The 22446-nt window shown below is 46.2% G+C and overlaps 1 long non-coding RNA gene across 1 annotated transcript in view; it reads left to right on the top strand.

The window, feature by feature from the left end:
- Nucleotides 1-21677, top strand: part of LOC115029733 (uncharacterized) — a 32506-nt gene extending 10829 nt beyond the window's left edge. Inside the window, exon 3 of the long non-coding RNA XR_003835297.2 lies at nucleotides 21594-21677. This is a non-coding gene — a long non-coding RNA (uncharacterized LOC115029733). The remainder of the gene's footprint in view (nucleotides 1-21593) is intronic.
- Nucleotides 21678-22446: the final 769 nt, after the last annotated feature.

The raw sequence follows: 22446 nt of genomic DNA, 5'->3' as shown, positions 1-22446 counted from the left end.
CACAGTGCTTATGAGGCATCTTAAAAGAACAGAGCTCTGAATGTCCCACAGGTCCTGCCACTCACAGATCAACAACCATTGCTCCTGGTAGGGAATATCACAGCCTATTTGGCTCCATCCAAAGTAGAATTCTGCTGCTGCTGTTGCATATCTCCCCTCCATCATAACAATATGTTAAAAGAAGCAAACACTGCCCTTGAGTTTTCAGCTGTCGCTATGCCTCAATATAGTTAAAGTTGCCATTTAAAATGGTAATTACATAGTATGTGAGCCAGACAGGAAACTGGCCACAGCTACGTTTTCAGCCTGTAGCAGGGTACTGAGAACTGGACTTACCTTTGCTTGCTTTGGGCTTTAATTGGAGCTGAAGTCAGGATGTTGAGTCATAGCTGAGTGGAGGTGTTTTGGAGAGAAGCTCACACAAGGGATTTAGATCTGATAATTTTACCTTGGTTTAGGGGCTATAGTTATACAGAGGGAGGTGTGGCCAGCAAATGCTTCTATCTGACTTCCACAAGAGTAGTTATTTATTGCAGGCATCACTGGGAAGAAAAAGCCTGTCCCTTGGAGTCATCGGAGGAGAACTCCCTAGATGTGGGAAGAGGAAGGACTGTATGGCTGACTTATTCTTTCATTCATTTACCAAGTATTTGGGACACATTGTTACATACATCCATGCTACACATAAGCCCCTGCATCCCAGAGTCTGAGTTTTCTAGTGGATCTAGTATAGAGGAAACAGACAGTAAGCAAAAAGATCCTATCTAGCATGTGCCATGAGGAATGGTGAAAATGTGGCCAAGGGAAGAGAGGGCCATTTCAGCACAGTCGGCTGCAGGGAGCGATTCTGAGAGGCTGCACCAAGGACAATGCAGGGAGTGAAAGAGTCAGCCACAGTCTCTACAAGGGAGGAGTGGGTCAAGAAGAGCAAGCATCTCATGCAAAGGCACTGAGGTGGTAGCAAGGTTCCAGGGTTATCTAAAGCTACTTCCTTCTTCCCACTCTATCCTACATCCCACTCTCCTATTCTCCAACAGCCCCAGCTCTGCCAATATGATAAATACATTGAAAATAGCTCTGTTGAGGTATAATAGATACATCACGCCTGTGATATCTATAAATGCAAAGAACAGAAGGATGCTCCTGCAGCAAAGGGCCATCATCTGGAGTTCAGATGTTCAGGCTGAGTATTGGAGCCAGGCATGATGAGGCTAGGGGAGCTTTCCTTTAGGGAGGAAGAGAGGGTAGGTGGGGTGGGAGATGCTGAGGTTCAGGCTGCTGTCAAAATCTTTGCAGGAGGCAGGAATGGGCTCCAAGAGCAGGCAGTTGATGCTGGGTCAGTTGCAAGGGGAGAGTTTTAACCCTCTCTCACTGTATCTGTCTCCCTGTTTCTCTGTTTCTCACTGTGTCTGTGTCTGTGTCCATGTCCATGTCCGTGTCCGTGTGTCTGTGTGTCTGTGTCTGTGTCCATGTCCGTGTCCGTGTGTCTGTGTGTCTGTGTCTCTGTCTGTCTGTGTGTGTGTGTGCGTGTGTGCGTGTGTGCGTGTGTACGTGTGTGCATGTGTAAGTTGGAGATCAACACCAGGTGTCTTACTCAATCACTCTACACTTTTTTTTTTTTTTGGGAGACGGGTCTCTCACTGACCTCTGTAGCTCATCAATGCAATGAAACTGAGTTTGCTACTAAGCTTCAAGGAATCCTCTTGTCTCTGCTTCAACAGTTCCAGGATTAGAGGCTATACTGTTGCTTTGGTTACTTTTCTGTTGCTGGGATAAACATTATAACCAAAATCAATTTGAAGAGGAAAGGGTTTATTTGGCTCACCCATCCCAACCCTGTCCATCACTGAGGGAACTCAATGCAGGGACTGGTCAATACCTTGAGGGAATGGTGCTTATTGGTTTGCTCTTCCTTGGCTTGCTCAGTCGGCTTTCATATGTACCTCAGGAACACCTGCCCAGGGGTGGTGCCAAGCACAGTGGTCTATGCCCTCCCACACCAATCATCAATACAGGAAATGCCTATAGGCTTGCCCATGGGCCAGTCTGGAGGAGACATTTTCTATTTCTCTTCTCTTCAGATTTCTCTTTCTTTAATTTGTTTTTGGTATAATATTTTAATTAACTCGTTAGGAATTTTATACACGTATACATTGTACTTGGGTCATACTCACCCCCTACTCCTCATCCTCCAAGATACACCCCTACTTACTCACCTTCTTCCAACTTTGACTTTTAAAAACATATTTTAGTTGAGATAGCATAACATCAATTACCTCTTCCCTTTTTTCCTCTAGCTCCTCCCTGCTATTCTCCTTTGATCTCCTCCCAGGCCCCCACTCTTAAGTTGATAGCCTCTTTTCTTTTATTATATGTTATAGATGTGCACACATGTATATATGTGTGTGCAAATACATGCACACACATGTCCTGCTGAGTTTGTTTTTGCTAGTGGCATGTATATGGTTTCAATCATGAACACTCTGCATTGGACAACCTAAGGGATCTCATCTCTGGGAGAGGCTGTTTGTCTTCTCTGTCACCATTGGCTGCCTATAGTTCTTTGTCTAGAGGTGGGAATTTGTGAAAATTTCCTGCTTCTGCACTAACATGTCCATTGATATTGTGTTTGTTCTGCTCTTGCTAATGCAGCCATTCCTAGGAAGACTTTCACAGCAGATTGTTTTCTAGTATATCAGCTCCAGTCTCCCTTTCCTGCTTTCTAGTATATCAGCTCCACTCCCTTTCCTGGTATTCCTGAGCCATAGATGCAGGAGCTGTGAAATAGATGGATCCACTGGGGCTGAGCTTCTAACAATCCATGATCCCTGCACTGTCCAAGTGTGGTTTTCTGTGATGGTCTGCATTTGCTGTGAAGAGAGGGCTTTTTGATGAGGCCTGGTAACTACACCTCACTGAGGGTATAAAGAATTTTATTAATTGAGTTTCTCTTGACTCTAGCTTGTGTCCAGTTGACATGAATTTAGCTAGCATAGCTCTGATGCTCGGCTTTTTCTGTGGATTCTCAGGATCCAAGCATATATCCTCTGGCTTTCACAGCCAAGCACTTACCAACTGAGCCAAACCCCAAAGCCCTACTTTCCTTCCACGCTCTTGAATTTGTTTACAAGCAATAGCCTTTAAGGGCTTGTGGTGGTTTGAATATGCTTGACCCATGGGAAGTGGCACTATTAGGAGGTGTGGCCTTATTGGAGAAGCCTTGTTAGAGGAAGTGTGTCACTGAGGAGGTGGGACTGTAAGGTCTTTTATACATGCTCAAGTCTGGCCATTGTGACAAAGTCTCCTTCTGACTGAGATGTAGAACTCTTGGTTCTTTCAACTCCATGCCTGCCTGGATGTTGCCATGCTTCCTGCCATGATGATAATGGTCTGGACCTCTGAAAATGTAAGCCAGCCCCAGTTAAATGTTGTCCTTATAAGAGTTGGCCTGGTCACAGTGTCTCTTCACAGCAATAGAACTCTAAGTTGGGGCTTGTTATGCAAAGTACAGGGAGTTCTTAGTATTCAGAAATTACATTTCAAAGTTCCCATATATGTGTGTTTTCCTGGAGGGAGATTCCATATCGATGTTTTTAAGGGGGTCTGTGTCCCTGAAGGCTCTGGGCCTGGTTTTATCTGCATGGGGCTGCTTGCCACTGCCAGGGAGACAATTAGTGTCTGGCACGGGTTCAGCCCCAGCTGCTTCCCTGGGGACTTTTGTGTTCTTGTTTGAATACAGAAAAGTTAAACTACCCACGTGCCTCTTTGTCCAACAGTCCCAGCTTCATGGCCCTGAGCTGACATGTAATAAGTCTCTGAAAGAACCTGAGTAGAAAAGATCCACAAAGCTGTGTGCTGGAGTCTAACCTTGTCAAAATGCCCTGTGCAGACAGTAATGAAGGTAGCAACCATCTCAGAAAACCAAAGAGCCCACGCTGCAGGGACCTCCACATCCCGGGCTGAGCACATTCCCAGGGCAGCGAGGAAGCTCAAATCTGTTTGCAAAGCATCCTTTCTGGCAATCTTTGGGGGAAAACCTTCCTTTGATAATGGGGGAGTTGGAAGACATGTAGAGGTGAGAAACCTCCAAATGATGTGAGGAGCATCAACAACCCTTTCTGGAAGGGCCATATGGGAAAGAAACATTGAGAATGGCAAGGGAACCCACCTAGAGATTTCATGTGCCATAAAAAGCGACCCTAATGCTCTCTAGGCTGGGGCTCATCTAACTCCTGTTGGTCCAGGTAGAGACCTGTCTGTCCTTCCTGGATCTTCTGCAAGCAGTGATGTGGCTTTGGGCATGACTAGTGCACCTCTGTGGGTCTTCAACTTTCCCTCCATAAAGGGCCTTCTGTGATCACAGTAAGGTCAGACAGGGATATGTAAGGTAGAGAGAGTGTCTTAGTCAGGGTTTCTATCCCTGCACAAACATCATGACCAAGAAACAAGTTGGGGAGGAAAGGGTTTATTCAGCTTATATTTCCACATTGCTGTTCATCACTTAAGGAAGTCAGGACTGAAACTCAAGCAGGTCAGGAAGCAGGAGCTGATGCAGAGGCCATGGAGGGATGTTCATTACTGGCTTGCTTCCCCTGGCTTGCTCAGCCTGCTCTCTTATAGAACCCAAGTCTACCAGCCCAGAGATGGTCCCACCCACCAGGGGCCTTTCCCCCTTAATCACTAATTGAGAAAATGCCTTACAGCTGGATCTCATGGAGGCCTTTCCTCAACTGAAGCTCCTTTCTCTGTGATAACTCCAGCTTGTGTCAAGTTGACACAAAACCAGCCAGTACAGAGAGGTCTGTAGAGATCAGCCAGGGTGCACTGTGGTTTTCACTACAGACATTCCCAGAGCTGATGCTGACGACTCCTCTGTAGCATGCTTTATGGTCTTCCTTTATGCCACCCCCTAGCCACGAGGTGGACTCAGATGCTTTCTCCAATGCTGGCCTCTGCCTATTAAGTAGCCTTCCTCTCCAAGGTGCATACCTGCCCAGGGAGGCGCCATTTTTCCTTGTAAGTGAAGACAAGTCCTGAAGTCACACGGTTGGGTGCAGTCAACTCTTCCAGCAGTCTCTCTTTTCTGACACCCTGGGGCCAGCCTGGGGACAGGACTGAATGTGGGCTCAGAGCAGAGCATGTTCCCACTCTAGGGCTACAGTACTGTCAGTCCTTTGATTAGAAACTGCATCTTAAAAGTTGTGCCCTCAAGTTCTTGTTGCTTGACTCTTCCCCACATGATCAGGGAGTGTGCCCTTTCCTCAGTCTCCACTGCTAATGGGGCTCGAGATTCCTACACATGGCTCACTGATTTTTTTCCCACCTTGCTCCTGGATGCCCTCTCCTACAGTACATCCTAGTAAATAGCAGGGCTCTCTACTATCTACTCTCCCATCTTCCTGTGGGCATAGAAAGTGATGCTTTCCTTCAGCCAAATGAGCTCTTCTGCCCAGTGTCTGGGTTTCATCTAATGGTGGTAGGATACTGGATCTCTCATCCCAGCTTCCTTCCCATCAGCCTATTACTAGCCCCTAAACTCCCCGCCTTTCCCTTCCCCCACATACACTTTTCTGGCTTTGTTTGGTGTTGGACACTGCCGATTGCCTTTGTGGTCCTCCCCCCTCATTTGAAATACATAATGTGTTAGAGCAGATGACAGCTGTGAGTTCCCTGCCAAATATCCCCAAGGTCTCTAAGTCCACTGCTCCATCCATTTCTTGTATGACCTCTTCCACCTTTGACTCTGGCACACTCTGATACCATTGGAAGGTAACAGATTTTCTAACTACTAAGTTCAAGGTCGTGGGGCTTCCTCCTCACTACACTCAAAGGAGAACATCTGTCCTAACCCCACTTGAACATTTAGTCAATGTTTGGCCCAGCTTGGTACCCTCCCTCTTCTCTGATGTGCCTTCTACCCTCCTTCTGCAGAGGCTCCTAGCTTACAATGGAGTCTTGTCCTGATAAACTCTTCCACAGACCGGAAGGACCATGGGTCAAAAGTGCATTGATATTCCTGACCTACCGAGTAGTCTAGATAGACATGGTGATCCAAGGTCCTCTGGGTGCTGTTCTGGCCACAATGAGTAGGATCTCTAAAGGGACTCAGACTTCATGGTGTGTACCTGGGAAGAGGCAAACTCAGCCTAAGGTCTGGTTCCTGTTGGAGAAATGTGACTTTTGCATTATTGTACAAGTTTGGGGGAAACAAACTTTTTTTTTGTCCCGTAGAGACAATTTTTGGGTCCATCAGTACTGGCTGGACTCTACCATGTGGCTACTCTCTTTATACATTGGAGGCTCCTCTTCATCTTTCTGACCTTTAAATCTTGGAGGTCCTGAGACTTGTCTCTTCTCCATCCTCACCCACTGCAAGGGGCCACAGCTGTCTCCTGGCTTTAAACGGAATCCACATCCTGACCCTGGGGAGTGTCTATCTGGCCAGGCCTTCTCCTGGATCTCAGCACCATGCATCTGTTTATCCTGGTGCCTCTTCAGAGATGTCACCATGTCTAGCCCAGTCCCTGTGGTTCCACCAAGCCTGTTCTTCCTCCAGTTACAGGGAACCTTCTCCTCAAGCCAAGTGCGGCGGGGAGTTGGGAAGTGTGGAGGTGGGGTGTTGTTCATCCCCCTCCACTTCTTATGCCTCATATGAAACTGATTAGTAAATCACACTGGCTCTGGAATCAGGTCGTGTCCTTGCCGCCCACATTGCCAGTCCCCCATGACAAGCCTCCTCCAGTGCGCCTGACTCCTTAGAGCAGCTTCTTCGTGAGGCCTGACCTTGTTCCATGGCCCCTTCCCCCAGGACTGCCACCGTCTCCTGAGGGAGCCAACTGATTGTGTTTCCTCAGACCCTGCCAGTCTTCTGACCCTTCAATGTCACATGGAGTTGAGACACCCTGGCCTCATTATGACAGGCAAGGTTGTAATGTTGTCTCTTCTTACAGCTGCCCCCAACTTCTTCACTCTGATGGGGCCAATGTCTCCTGTTCACTGCATTTCAAACATACCAATGCACCCTCTGTGCATGGTTTTCCCTCTGCATGGAGCACTGTTCCCTTAGGCATTTGCTTGTCTTTCTCCCTGACTTCCGGTGCGTGTGCATATGTGTGTGTGTGTGTGTGTGTGTGTGTGTGTGTCTTAATTCACACAGGCTTTCTGGAGCCCCTGACCCTGAAATGTCAACCCAACTCCCTGCGTGCCCACGCCTCTCCTCTCCTTTATCTTCTTACAGGACGGCTTGTTAATTAAAATTCTCAGTATTCCACTATTTGTTCATCTCTATTTTTTCTCACCATTCCGGAAGCTTCAAAGAGCAGGTTTGTTATATTTTTTTTCTTCAGTTCTCCTGCTTGCCCTAGTGGGAGTCCTGGCCTGTAACTGGTGCTCAAGGACATGGAATCTTACAAAAAAAAAAAAAAAAGACTTATTTACTTCATTTTATGTGCATGAATGTTTGCCTGCACAAATGTCTATGTACCATGTGCATGCAGTACCCAAGGAGTCCAGTAGAGGGCACCACACTTCCTGGAACTGAAATTTCAGGGGATTGTTAGTTATGTTTTGGAAGCTAAGACCAGAGTCTGGGACTCTCCGCAAGCAGGGGATGCTCTTAACTGCGGAGCCTCTTGAGTTCTTTTTCTATCCCCTCACAAGTCCACCTGCTCTAGAACCACTGACATCCTCTGTCTCCCTACTCATATTTTGGAGCTACGCTAAGAGCTCCCAGAGGGTAAATCAGAATGACATCCTATGGAAGATTCATTTTTCACGCCCCTCCCCCCCACACCCTTTGCAAAATAACTTTGAATGAGAGGCAGAGTCCCAGCTGCTGCATGTGAATTTGCATGTGGACTTAGAGTCTAACATCAGAACATTACACAACATTATACACATCAAGCTGTAATGTGTGACAGGGGTGGGGTTGCCTTCTGCCACCTCTGCTGTCACAAGGATGGGAAAATGCCTGATGTGTCTTCCTTATTTGAACAAACTTGTGGTCCATATCCTGAGGGCAGTCAAGCAAAGCGGAGATGATCGGAACCACCTCCAATGACTTGCAGCTCATGGGCCAACCTGTACGTTTTTTTTGAGTTTGTGAGATAGTTTGTTACATCTTGACAATGCCAAGGTCCATCTTCCAAGCACATACCCCATCCTCAGTTCAAGCTGATCTTGGTAACTATGACTGGGCTTGGCCAGTCACATTTCACAGGAATCGTCACCCTCACAGCCTGCTTCTTGTCTCCAACCTTTCCTTTCTCAGCTCTGAGCTGACTCAGACACGTTAGTCTGCGCCTTAGGTGGTAGGTGGCTTAGTCAACCAATGGCTTCAGGTTACAAACTATCTCCGATTTGTTTCTGTCTGTCTCTTTGTTTTACCAAGGCTGGCTGCTTCCCAATGCAGGATGGTTGTCATTGCAATTTGTCTATGTAATTCCTTAAATGCATGCTGTAGGGGGGTGATCTTCCTGCAAACACCAAGAAAAAATGTTCTAGAATTTTATTCTAGTGGGATCTTCTTTCGTGACCATGGTGACTGGGGGAATGACACCTGCTGTGTGGCTCAGAACTGAGCTGGTAGACGGGGATCGCTCATGGTGGGTGGGTGGATCAAGAAATGATATGGAATCCAGGCCTCCAAAGAAGACACAACTGTGCAGGGGGGCGTGGATGTTGAGGATTCCACAGAGGTGAGCCTGGCACATCTGTGTTTCCAGTGTTTGTATTGTGTCTCTCACCAGTTACCTTGGTGAGCCTTCATCACTCTGGCGGGTACCAAGTCTACTCTCTGATTATGCTCAGAGTTTTTTCTTCTCCACTTTTTATGGCCAAGCTCTTTCAATGCCACTTCATCTCATGCATAATAACTGACATCTCGGAGGAGGTTAGTGTGTGGTGGTGGGAAAATTAAGAGAGCTTTGAAATGTAAAAAAACAAAACCAATACCACTCACACTGGGGTTATGCTCTCTAGTTCCCAATGTGTGTGTGCGCGCGCGTGTGTGTGGTGTGTGTGTGTGTGCGTGTGGTGTGTGTGTGTGTATGTAGTGTGTGAACATGTATGTGGTGTGTGTGAATGTGTGAGCATGTGTGTGTAGTGTGTGTGAGTGTGTGTGTATACATGTGTGTGTGCTGTGTGAGTGTGTGTGTGTGTGTGAGCATGTGAATATGTGTGCGTGACTAGTTTGAGGCAGACACACTCATCCAGGTACTTGTGCTATATCTGGGGGCACCAGAGCCATCACAACCATATTCTTTATTGGATGGGGCTCAGGAGCACATGGCAGAACCCAGAGTTGTGGACGTGAACCTGACCTAGGAACAGAGTAGGCTGAGGGGAGTGAAATCCAGGCCTAGAGGAGGGACAGAGTGGCCTGTGAGAGAAGAATCACTGTGACTGAGTGAATGTAAGGCAGGGCTTGCCTGGAGATGGCCTCGAATCTTCTCTGACCCAGGAACAACTGTGTGCCCTGCGAAGGTTGAACTAGAGAATTGCTCTTCTGGGACCCCCACCCCTTCCCCCAGCTCCCAACCTCTTCTTCTGGATAGAAACTGAGCAGCAGCACAGAAGCAGACAATGTAAGCCCTGATGGAGGGGAGGGGAGGAGAGGGAAGAGGTGAAGAGAGGAAGAGGGAGGCAAGAAGCAGGGGTAGGCAGCAGCCAGCAGAGCTCCTGGTGTGGCAGCAGACGAGGCTTGGGGCAGAAGCACCATGAGCAGCAGAGGGATGGCAGAGACAGGACGGGAAGACTGAACCCAGGGCTGTCCTGAATTCAGGGACACCTAGGGGCAGCTCTCCCCTCAACCTCAACATGGATGCTCACGGGTGGCCAGTACCCAGAGGACTTGGATAAGCCACAGACAAGACTATTTCTAACAAAAACACCACACAGCTAAATATAAGAAAAGTTCATGCTTGGGCCATATAGATGGTTTGGTGGTTCGGAGTTCTCACTGCGTTCAGTTGCCAGCATCCACGTGGGAGCTCACAATGGCTGGTGAGAGCCCAGCTGCACATGTAATGCCCTTTATGGTCTCCAGGGACACCTTTCACACACAAACTCTATCCCCCCCCAACACATGTACACATAAGCAATTTTTAAAAAAGATCTTTTAAAAAAGTTTATACTTGACATTTTTTTTTACAAAAGGAATCCTTTCTACTAAAAATGGGTTAAGAATACTTTACATTCAATAAACAAATATAACTTTATTTGAAAGGATACTGGTCTGTATTCAGTCCAGACTTCGACTCATTGGATCCTTTCTGGTTTCAAAATGTTACAGCCCTTTATCTGGATCTCTTGCTGAAGATATATGGTACTTCAGGAAACCGGCACTTTATTGAGCCATCAAATATGTCAAGGGGAAATATAGAGTGGGTGGCAGGAAGGGCTTCAGAGCAGAAAAATCTTATGGCGACACAGAAATATTTCCCAAGGAAGTTGTTAAAAATCCATTATGTGAGCCATTTTAATGTGTTATTTATCAACATCTAGCCATTAAAAAAAAAGTTAGACAGCATTATCAACAAAATTCCCCCACTGGTACGGTGGACCAGATGCCCATATGATGTTCCACATCTGCTGATGATTAAGTTCCAGGATTCTTTCTACCTTTGAATGCAATAGAGAACAATGGGTCTTTGCATTATAAAATGTCACAGCAAAATCAAACATTTGCTTTCTTAGAAGGAGCAAGGACAGGCTTTAGTATTTCGTGAGAGATGGCTCAGAGGGCAGGAGCACTTGCCGCTCTTGCAGAGGACTTGGTTTGGTTACCAGCACCTACATGGCAGCCCAGAAACATCTATAATTCCAGTTACAGGGGAGTCAGTTTATGCCCTCTTTCTGACCTCTGTGGGCACCAGGCATGCAGCATGTGGTATACATACATATATGCAGGTAAAGTAATCATACAGATAAAATAAATGCATCTAATTTTAAAAGAATTTAGTTATTTTGTATAGCTCCCAAGTCATAAAATGTAGGACTGTGAGACTTCAAATGAATGAATTGTTTTTTTAAATGTCAGAGTCACTCTATGGATTTGTTCTGAGATGACACAAAATTGATTTATTGCTGATTAACATGACATAGCAACAGTAACAAGAGTATTAGTACACATTAATTTAAAATGACCCAAAGGGAGGCAGAGCTGAGTGAGAAGAGGGATGTCCAGGGGAGGCCTGGCCGCAGAGGCCACAGGAAGGGCAGGGCAGAAGCAGTTGCAGAACCGGGAGAGTCTACCGTAGTCTATGGTGTTTCATGTGTGCAAGAATTGTGTGCCAAATACTCTCAGTGTTGGTGCAGTGCCCCTGAAGACAGTGGGCATAGAGCTTTTAAAGATGGATATGCACACACCACGCATGCACACACATGCACATCCACACACCAAACACACTGATTAAAAATGGCAACTGGATATCTCCAAATGGAGGAACAGTTATTGATAGCAGAGAAAAATTTACACCCAAGAGGCACCTCTATCTGGGCTAAGGACACTCTGTATACATGCACGGCATGAATAATTCTGTGATCCTTTAGAGTTCAAAGTCTCAGGGGTGGTGGTGGGGAACAGGCACTTGGAGCCAGCAAGATATCAACTACCAGGCTCTTAGTTCGCAGAGCAACCCCAAGGAACAGAGACAATTCTGCACCCGTGTTTGAAGTGACCACATAAAGTCCTGTGAGCATGGAGAAGATTGAAGTCAAATATTTACAGTACTGAAGGGCTCACAGGCAATGGAAAAATCACCAAAATTAAGAACATCTGGAGAAAGTCCCAACTGGGCCAGGCAATGAAAAAACATCAGGAAAGAGATAGCGGTACTGGGGAGGAAGGTGGCAAGGAGGGGGCTTGCATTCTGTCTCTGTCTCTGTCTCTGTCTCTGTCTCTGTCTCTGTCTCTTGCTCTCTCGCTCCTCCCTCCTTCCCTCCCTCCCCCCCCCCCTCCCTCCCTCTCTCTCATGAGGTTGCCTTTCTGGGCCAGGCTTGAGGGAGATGATGTGATTCTGTCTGACTGACTTTGCACCCTGCCAAATGGAAAGATCGTTACCCCTCATTTCACAGAAAGGAGCAGTTGCTGATGTATAAGGCAACCTCTGAGTTTAAAAACATGCGCAGGCATAATTATTTCAGACCAATCCATTGTTGTGTATGTCATCAACATAAGGAAGGAGGGTCACTTAGAAAAAAAATGGCGTCAGCTATGGTCACACCCACTTTCCACTTTAATAACTATTGCTCCAGGCCAGTGAGGTGAACCTCTCCTGGCCCCAGTCTTTGCATCTTACAATGTGCTCTTATGGGGACTGGAGAGATGGCTCTGTGATTAAGAACACAGGCTGTTCTTTCAGGGGACTCAGGTTCGAATCTCAGCCTCTGTATGATGGTTCACAAACATCTCTAACTCCAGTTCCAGGGGATCTAACGCCCTCTCCTAGCCGCCACAGGCACCAGCAGCACACGGAGTACACACAGTCAAATATCCATACATATCAAATAAGAAAATCACTATGCAAACTAAATTAAAATATGTGCAAATGGGTTTCTACGATGCTTAACTGAGGTGACGCAGGCAAAGCGCACAGTGCAGATTACCTGGTGCTTGTCATTTTCTTACAAGAGCCTTTAGTTAGAAAATCCAGATGTCCAAGGGAACCTGAAGCTCCATCCTGCACACTGCTGGCCCAGTGGAAAAGATTGCTAAGTTTTGCAGCTTTGAAACTCTCAGAACTAGTTGGGCACAAGGGCACAGGCACAAGCCGAGGAGGCCACTGCAGGGCATTGTGGGGGAGCAAACCCACCATGAACGAGCAGACCTCCTCCACCCTGAAGCTTATAACAGGACATCACACAAGGGGACAGCAATCTCACGACTGCTGCCTACAGCGACACAGATGCCTATGAAGTTCAGGCCGTCCTTAGAAGTGTGTTATTTATCCCATGTGTGGTACACTCTCTTGTGTCACCCCTTTGAGAACCTCCTGTCGCTTGGGTAATAGAAAAACTTTGACAAATAAGAATATGTTAGGCTTCAAAAGAGGACTTTTGGCAAAATGCAAGTGTACGGCTGCGAACCAGGACAGAACAGGAGAGTCTAACAGCATTGAAATCACAGTTAGGTCTGCTTGAGTCCCAAGAGCAAGCTACAGAGAATTCCTAGTCTTAGGTCTGTGTCCACGGCCTCACAGAGTACCTGGAGCAGTTAATAATAGTGAGTGATGTGGGATGCTAGGTGATCAACTGGTGATGTCTGTCACTGGCTTGGGCAGAGGACAGCAGCACACCACAGCTTTTTAGACTTCCTGTCCATATTTAAGACCTGGCTCAAATGCTGTCTTAAAGCCATCCTTCCAGACTCAGCATCTAGCTCAATCAGAGCTCAATAGTGATGAGGTTGTCCCTGCTGTTGTATATTTTAGGCAAGTAATTTATTACCTAATTGTATATTATAATTGACCCCTTTCTTTTCCTTACTTATAAGCCCCCCGCTGGATTCACACCCTTCTTTTAAACCATCTTCATGTAGCCACAATATTCCTTTCCCCTCTCATGTCTGAGTCTCCCATTCTGGCATTCTTCTGGTTACTTGAGCTCTTGCTCAGCAGGCACTGGGGGCTGGAGCTGGGATCAGCTGAGACACAGCTGAGGACCGGCTTAGCTGCATTGGGCACCTGGCTCCACATGGCGAAAGCTCAACTCTGCTGATGGGCCTTCCTTTGGATTTGTTGCATGATGCTCCTTAGGCTTGGCCGGTTCTGAACTGGCGGGGAAGGATGTGGCCCAAATGGAGTCTGACGGACCGATACGAATCAGCCATGGGCAACTGAACAAGGTCTGTGTGCAGTGGTCAGCACATTAGTAAGGGGATACCAGAGACCAATGAGCTAAATTCAGAACAAAAGATGAACACATAAAGCCCCGGGGTTCTCAGTGGCTGGGCTGCTGGTAAAGGATACGGCAGCACTTTCTCAGCTCACTGGCTGTTTGTGGCTGGAGATTGAGAGGCTGGGTAGCTCTTAGTTAAGCAAGTGCTGCCAATGCCCAGTGTGGAGTCTTAGCTGTCTGATGGTCAGCCACAGAGTAAGAGGTCCACTTGCCCTGGGGAAATGACTGATGGTCCCTCCACTGAATCCTTTCCTGGCTCCAGCATCCTGGTGGGATCAGTTAAAAGCTGTGCATGAGAGAATGGGGCTTTACTTTCTTCTCTCATTCTTGATAATTCTTTGAGGATTTCATACATGATCAGATCCATCCCTGTCCCACAAACCTTCCCAGACTCTCCCTTCCCGACATCATCAACTCTGTGTCGTTTTTCTTTTTTTTTGGAACCCGTCAGGTCCAATTGTTGCTGACTGTATACACTTAGTACGTGATCTTCCACTGGGGGCGGGCCTTAAAGTAACCGGACTCTTCTTATAACTGTCAGTGCCAGTGGCTCTTCAGCTAGGGGTGGGGCTTCGTGCCCAGCTCCTCTCTCCTTGCTGAGAGTCAGTGTGTCGTGGGCTCACACAGGTCTTCTGTGTGTTGTCAAACTGTGAACAGCTGCCCCCGTGTGTCCAGAAAGCACAGTTTGACATTGCCATCCACAGCTTCTGCCTCTTGTATTCTCCCCCATCTCTTCCACGATGATCCTGGAGCCTCGAGAGAAGGAGAAATATGATATAGACACCCTCCTATTCAGGGATGAGCTTTCTGTAGACTCTGCTCATTCTCTACACCTGACCAGTTATAGGTCTCTGTGTGAATTGTGATCTACTGCGAAGAGAAACTTCTCTGATGAGGGGTGGAGCAATGAGTATACTTACAAAGTCCCTTCCCATCTATCAGTGAAGGGCAGAGACCTAGATGTCAGTGTAGTGTTATCTGGCCCTTCAACCAACTGAGCATTACTTTCTTTCTAACATCTGTGGAGTAATGCTATTCGTGAAGGAATATAAATCTCCATGGCGACGGAGACAAGATTTCCAGCCTTATGCCCCTGGGTCGGGGAAAGCCTTCTTATGCCCCTGGGTTCTCAGGCAGGGCCTCCCTCTGGGCAAGCTCCGGGTTAAATATTTTCTCCTTTGCCCTTCGGCCTGCACCTTTTCTTCTGGGAATGGCATCAATTTCTACAGTAAACGAAGACCTGTGTGAAAAATCTTCTTGTTCCCCATGTTGGTAAAGGGGGAGCGGGGTGGAGAGGGGCTTCGTGTGGAACTGGGAGCTTGACTTTCTGTGGAGACTCCTCAAGCAGGCCAGCGATTTCCCAGCTGCCCCAGCCAGATCCACCCATTTAAGACGTCGAGAACAGCTCGAAAACTCCATGCTGCTGAACATGGCAGAGTCCCACTCAGTAGCTGTAGCTCCCTCAAAGCACCTGTCATCTCTTGACTTAAACTTCCCCTGTATTTATGGGTTCTGTTGAATAGGGGACAAACCCGGGAGGGCCACCCCACGTGCTTTCAAAATCACTATCACATGGGTGATTACATTGCAAGTTCTGCAGCAAGCTGCAAGGCGTAGCCTGACCTCTTTGAGAATAATTATGTCTTGTAATTTCCTTTGTGGCTGTCAGAAGAGTCAAGGAAAAGCCCCCATCGACACTAGCTGAAAGGACACCTGGAAGTTGCCTACCTGCTTCAGAAATCAGTGTTCTTGGGAGATGTTTCTGCTACTTCTTTCTCTGCTGCGAGTCCTGGCCTCCATACTCTGAGCTTTAGCCATGCCAGGTATTGAGGTTTGGTCTGTTGCCTACAACTGAATCCTCACGTTTACCAGCCTTTGTTATACAAAACCTTGCTCTTTAATTTAAGACTATTGAGGTTTGGTCTGTTGCTATGTGTTGCAAAGCTAAATGCTGCCCCAGGTTACCTCAGGGATGAAGAGATCCTATGTATCCTTGCCCTCCAAGTTGTCCCTAGCTGGTCAATAAAGATGCCCACAGCCTACAGCTGGACAGAAGTAAGATAGGCATAGTTTCAGTTCCCAGGCTTGGGATTGGAGGGAGGACCACAAGAGAGGGAAAAAGAAGGTGAAAAGAGGAGAAGATGCCATGGGGTAGGAATCGTGAAAACGTGGCCATGAGGGCTAGCCAATTGGAGAGGGACCCAGATGGAACAAGGCAAGTTATAACTCGGGTTTATGGTTAGGGAAGTAGAGCCTAATAGCTTAGAAGGTAGAAATCTGCCCAGCTCTACTGCATAAGGCTTATCATAAATATAAAAGTTGTGTGTCTTCTATCTGGGAACTGAACAAAGGTCGGGTAGAAACCCCTGATTGAGTTTAAATATTTACTCCAACACCACAAAGGCTGATCCCTCTGAAATGGTGGACAATACACATCTTTCCTTCTTCCAAGTTGCTCTTTCAGACACTTGCTGAACAACATTGAGGAAGGTGACAAGCGCCGCAGCTCAGTATGGCAAATGACGCAGCCGCATCTGGCATTCCCTGCATCAGTGTGTCCCAGCGTTCTGGACAAAGGCTGCACAGAATGAACAGAGCTTAAGGAGGTGAGGTAGAGGAATCCACTGGATTAGCAATGACAAAGGCCTCCAAGTTTGGCAACAATGGATTCTCTGATGTTCTCCTCAGACTCCTACTCTCTCTTCTCCTCGCCCACAACTTAGTATAGTCTCTAGTTAATATGCACTCCCCTCTTTATGTATCACAATCTTGCAGATTCTCCTGGGCCCCAGAGTTCCTTTTCAATGATGGAAAATGTCTGGTGACGCTTAGGAAGTTTCTGAACCAAGATTAGTTCAAAATCAAGTGTGGAAGGAGCCCGAGGTGTTTTCCACTGCGCATGCGTGGGTTGCATCGCGCAGCTTCCCAGGAAGCTTGGTTCTGAACCCACATCCCCCTCAACTACTTGCTGAGTGTGCTTTCCTGTTGCTCCAGAGACTACTGTATACCATGAACCACAGCACCGTCACTGTGCGAACTTTTCTGCTTTTGTAGAGACATAATGGTTTCATTATGGAAAAGAGAGAGTCATTATCTCCCTCTGCCTTTCCTCAGCATGTATCAGATCAGTGTAACTCTGGGTTGTGTTGTGTTAGATTTACAGTGGTTTTCAACCTGGGAATGGCAATCCCTTTGGGGCCGCATATCAGACATGCAGCATGTCAGATATTTACATTATGATTCATAACAGTAGCAAAATTACACTCATGAAGTAGCAAGAAGAATGGGTTTATGGTTGGGGGTCACCACAACCTGAGGAACTATGTTAAAGGGTTGCAGCATTAGGAAGGTTGAGAACCATTGATTAGAATATTTAATTTTGAGCACTACTGTTTGCGTTGCTGCTTTGAGGTTCATGAGGAATTGACCAATGAGTTTTGACATGAGATTAAGCCAGAATTTCTAGCAACTTCTGACACGGCTCAGACATACTTCTGTCATACTGTGCTATGTAGTTATGCTTTTAGCATTCACAATTATAAAATCAAACCTATGGCCAACTCTGAAAAATGTTGATGATTCTCTGTGTTCCGCAGTCCCTCAGATTCAGTCGGCATTTAGTTCTGTATGTGACAGCAAGTAAGCACACCCATTTCAACAGTATGCACATTTGTATGTGTACCAAATAATTACTTTAAATTTATGTATAACGAATTACCAGCAAATGTTTGCTTTGTATAGGCATCTGCCTGGGTCACATAAAAATTTCTTAGGTGAGGGCTCCGTTGGGAGGATGTTTGTTTAGCACATAGAATATCCTGAGCTTCATTCCCAGGTCTGTATTAACCAAGACACAGTAGCATAAGCCTGTAACTGCAACAGGAAGTTCAGAAGTTCAAAGATATCCCCTGCTACATTGTGAGTTCAAGGGCAGCCTGATCCTATCTTAAAATGAAATAAAATAAAATAAAATAAAATCCCACCTTTCTCAAATGAATAGAGGTCAGAAGGGAACAAACAGGCCCCCAAAGCCTTGACTTGCGGTCAGTTTCAGAGGCAAGCCTCTTACCGTGACGTGTGCTCTCAATTCCTCTCAAGAAGCTATTAGTATATCAGATAGTGACATCATTAGCTTCTGACATGGGAACAACTTGGGAACTCAGTACCGGGAAGTCTCTGGGTTTGATTCTGAAATTCCTCCATAGAAGCTTCTGAGATTTCAGTGCTCAAGCATCCAACTTGAGGCACCGGGAAGAAGCATGGAAATTAGAGACCCCTCGTGAGGCCAGTTGCCATGTGTCACAGGACGTCTGCTGATAATTTCATGTAAGAGTCCTATGTAATTGGTGGCAGAACACTTGAGGATGTGGGGAAGGGGGGGGGAACTCAGTGGACATTTGCCGCAGGTCAGGATGCCTTTCTAGACTGCAAATGCTGCCACGTGGGAAAGCCTCAGAGGAGCCTCAGAGAGTTGTCACTCTGAGCTTGTCACCAGGCCTGTCTGCTGCAGCCTCTAACTCAGCGTCTGCCCTACAAATGCCGCTTAGAATTTTTCTGAAGTTGTACAAGATTTCGCTCAACTCTGGGTACCACAATGAGACATTGTCCCTGAACTCGCTCTCCTCCTACCCTCTGACCCTTCCTCCTGGGGTGAGTGTGCATTTTCCCAAACTCTTAACGGACAGCACCTCCATCACAATGGCCCTGCATGTAGCTTACACTTGCGGGGTGGAATAGGGGATCCTTTGTTGCTGGAGGTAGGGGAAAGGGCATAAATTAACCCAATCTTTACATTCCTGTGAAAAACATGCGGACATTTTAAAGAGAACGAAATTCAATTTTGTATTCCATTAAAAAAAGAAAAAGAAGAAGAAGAAGAATTCCTTGCACACAAACTGCCCTGACATTATTTAAGGAAACGCAACTAAAAAGCTATGCCCACAGTCTCCCCATCCCGACAAACGTAATCATTTTTATTTGCCACGTTTCCTTCCAACCCTTAACCCACACACACCCACCCAAAGCATTCCCTCCATTGTCAGCAAAGCGCCACCGGCTTTTAGAAGAGTCACATTGTGATGGAGATGTCTCTTTTAGGTACTTATGTACCATTATTAAAGATTCAAAATACCATTAATTTCCTTCAAGCTCCATTATGTTTACCATCTATCAGGGTGGCAGCCCATTAATCACAGCCTCGGTGCCTCGGGAGCAAGGATGGACTCTGCTTCTAACAGGAGTCTGAGTACGGGACCCACAAAGACAGGCCTTTCGCCAGCTGCTGACCCTGGGAGCAACGGGGTCTTTAATGGTCTCCTCTGAGGTAGAAACTCTCCTTTAGAAGATGAAATGAAAGGCTAGAGGGGTTTGAGGAGACAAAGGAAATGAGCCCATTCTCCCACTGTCTCTGTCAGAAGAGCAGTTGTGGACACAGCTGCCTTTACATAGTAGCCAGTAGAATGCAGAATGAGAGGGCCTTGACTGCCCCACCGTGTCTCCTGCCTGGGCTGACAGCTGTGTTGGAGCTGGGTGAGCCTCAGGTTGCAGGAAGGGTGGAGGTCTGGGTGCTGCCATCATCCTATCTACTGGGTTATGCCATGAGAGGAGCTTGGGATCAGTAAGTATCAAGTTCACACTGAGTCTTAGAGTTTGTAACATAGTATCAAGGGAGTGGTGGGACCTTTCTGACACTTTTTCCTCTCACCTGAGACAGAAATCACACCAAACCACTTATATAGTAGGCGCTATTGAGCCAAATTCTAGATGATAGGATCTTTTTCAATCTCCGCCCTCCTCAAGACTGTAATAAAAGCCTCAGAAAAACGCAATTAAGGAGGAAAGAATTTATTTTAGCTCACGGTTCAAAGTACAGCCTGTCACAGTGGGCAATTGAGGCAGCAGGAGCTTGGAGCAGCTGGTCACATCACTTCCCCAATCTTGAGAGAGTGCAACAGAAAATACAAAGTCTTCATGCTACTGGAGCATAATGGCCAGGAGGCAAGAGCCACAAATGAACAGGGATAGATGGGGGCACAGTAGGAGATGTGGCTGAAGGGAAGAGAGCTTTTGGCAAGGGACTACTCTATCATGGTCAGTTCCAAACCTAGATGGCTATGTTGAGGGAGCTGGCAAAGAATTCTGGGAGTGTTTGTGAGCAATTGGCATTTTAATCAGCAAGTGAACATGGGAAACTCTACCCTCGACCTCTAAGGAGAGTTCTGTCCCATGGGGTCTGGATAGAATGGAGAAACATGGGAATGGGGACACATTAGAATCTTGATCATTAGAAACCCAGCTTCTCCTGACCTCAGATTCCAGCACGTGCAGCTCTTCCTATAATGCCTTTCATGGGACTAACTGGTTCCCAGGTCCCAGTTTCATAATGAGTGCTACTTGTCTAATTATCTCTCTGTTCCTGGGGCCTTCAGCCATGAGCTGAGCCTGATTCCCGTCTTTCCAGGAGGCAGGTACCTGTTGAGGGACTTTTCAGAATCCACAGTAGTGCCATTAAATTCTTCCAATACTCTGCCATAATATACTCATATCGTCTGTACATATGCATATACTGCTATGCCCATGTCCTTGACCTTGTGTGCATGCATACATATTGTATGTACCTGTCCATGCAGCAGGGGAAACCCTAAGTAATCAACCCTCTAAGATTAAGAAGAAGATGGGGCTGGAGAGATGGCTCACAGGTTGAGAGCACTGACTGCTGTTCCAGAGGTCCTGAGTTCAACTCCCAGCAACCATATGGTGGCTCATCTATAATGGGGTCATCACCATGAAAACAGATTTTAGAACTATTAGAAGGCAAGGTTGATGTTTGCCTCTGCTTGATCTAGAAGAGTCATCCTGTAGACAGCCCTTTGGATGTTGCCTGGAGCCCATATACAAGTTCTTCAGCCAGGATGACTGGGCCCACTGACTCTAGTCATGACTTTCCATAGAATGTGAACATGGTTATCCTAGTGAGCACATAGAGGTCACATGCGAGCAGAGCCTAGTCTTATAAACACACTCTAATCCTTGCTTTCTGGGTGGCATACCCCAACCAAGCTGAGTGAGTGGACAGCCAGAGTGGGGTTACTACAAAGTTATATGTGGCCATCAAGGCTTGAGATGGAAGCCACTTGCCCATTGTGTCCCACTGCAGGCTAAATCCCTCTCCCTTATCCTCACCTCCTCTTTAAGAGATTTATCTTATTTTTAATGATGTGTATATGTGGTAATTTGAAGGAGAATAGCCTCCATATAAGTCATATATTTGAGTATTTGGTCTCCAGTTGGTGGAACCCTTTGGGAAGGATTAGAAGATGTAGCCCTGTTGAATTAAGTATTTCACTGTGGATGGGTTTTGAGGGTTCAAAAGCCCACATCATTCTCAGTTATATCATTTTGCTTCCTATTCATGGCTTGTGATATGAACTCTCAGCTACTGTTCCAGCTCCATGCATACCTGCCTTCATGTTCCCCACCATCATGGTCCTTATACTCTACTCCATCTGCAACTGTGTGATGGTTTGAATAGGTTTGGCCCCCATAAACTCATGTGTGTGAGTGCTTGGCCCATAGGGAGTGGCACTATTAGGAGATGTTGTCTTGTTAGAGGAAGTGTGTTACTGGGGGTGGCTTTGTGGTTATATATGCTCAAGCTATGCCCAGTGTGAAACACAGTCTCTATCTGCTGCTTGCAGATAAAGATCTAGAACTCGACTCCTCCAGCACCATGTCTACCTGTGCACTGCCATGCTTCCTGCTATGATGACAATGGACTGAACCTCTGAAACTGTAAGTCTGCTCCAATTAAATGTTTTTCTTTGTAAGTGTTGTCTTAGTAATGGTGTCCCTTCACAGCAGTAAAACCCTTACTAAGACAGAAGTTAGTACCAGGAGTGGGGTATTGCTGTGATAGACTTGACAAAGCTTTTGTTTGGAGGAATGTGGATTCTGAAACTTTGGGTTACAAAAGCAGTTGAATGCTTTAAGTGGGGCTTAATAGGCCATCCTAGTAAGAACATGGAAGACAGTGGTGCTGAGGGTCATTTAGACTGGGGGGATGTGAGGAGCACTGGCTCAAGAGATTTCAGAGGAGACAGGTTTTAATATGTTACCCATGTGGCTGCTTTATGCCCTTTGTCCAAATAGCCTAACTGAGTCAAAAGTGAAGAGATTTGGATTAATTGCATTGGCAAAGGAAATCTCAAAACAACTTATATTCTGTCCTGTGGTTTACTCTTTTTTTTTTTTTTTTTTTTTTTTTTTTTTTTTTTACTTTTTAAAGCATTTTTTAATTGAAAAAGTCTTTTTCAAACAATGGATTTTGACCACATTTTCCCCCAATTCCTCGTAGATTCTTCCTTTCCACTCACCCAACTTTATAGTTAAAAATAAACAAACAAACAAAAACAAACATAACCAAACAAAACTAAAATAAACAAGACCAGTTTTTTTTTTTTTTAATGCCCAAGCAAAGTAAATTAAGACAAGAAGTTTTCAAAAATAACATTGAGTTGGTTTTGTGTTGACCAACTACTCTTGGGCATTGGG

This window comes from Mus caroli, unplaced genomic scaffold (genome assembly GCF_978045245.1).
Source record: "Mus caroli unplaced genomic scaffold, Mus_caroli_1 scaffold_1, whole genome shotgun sequence".
NCBI classification, from domain to species: domain Eukaryota; kingdom Metazoa; phylum Chordata; class Mammalia; order Rodentia; family Muridae; genus Mus; species Mus caroli.
Note: the sequence above shows the minus strand (reverse complement) of the source record. Positions and strands in the feature narration are given on the sequence as shown.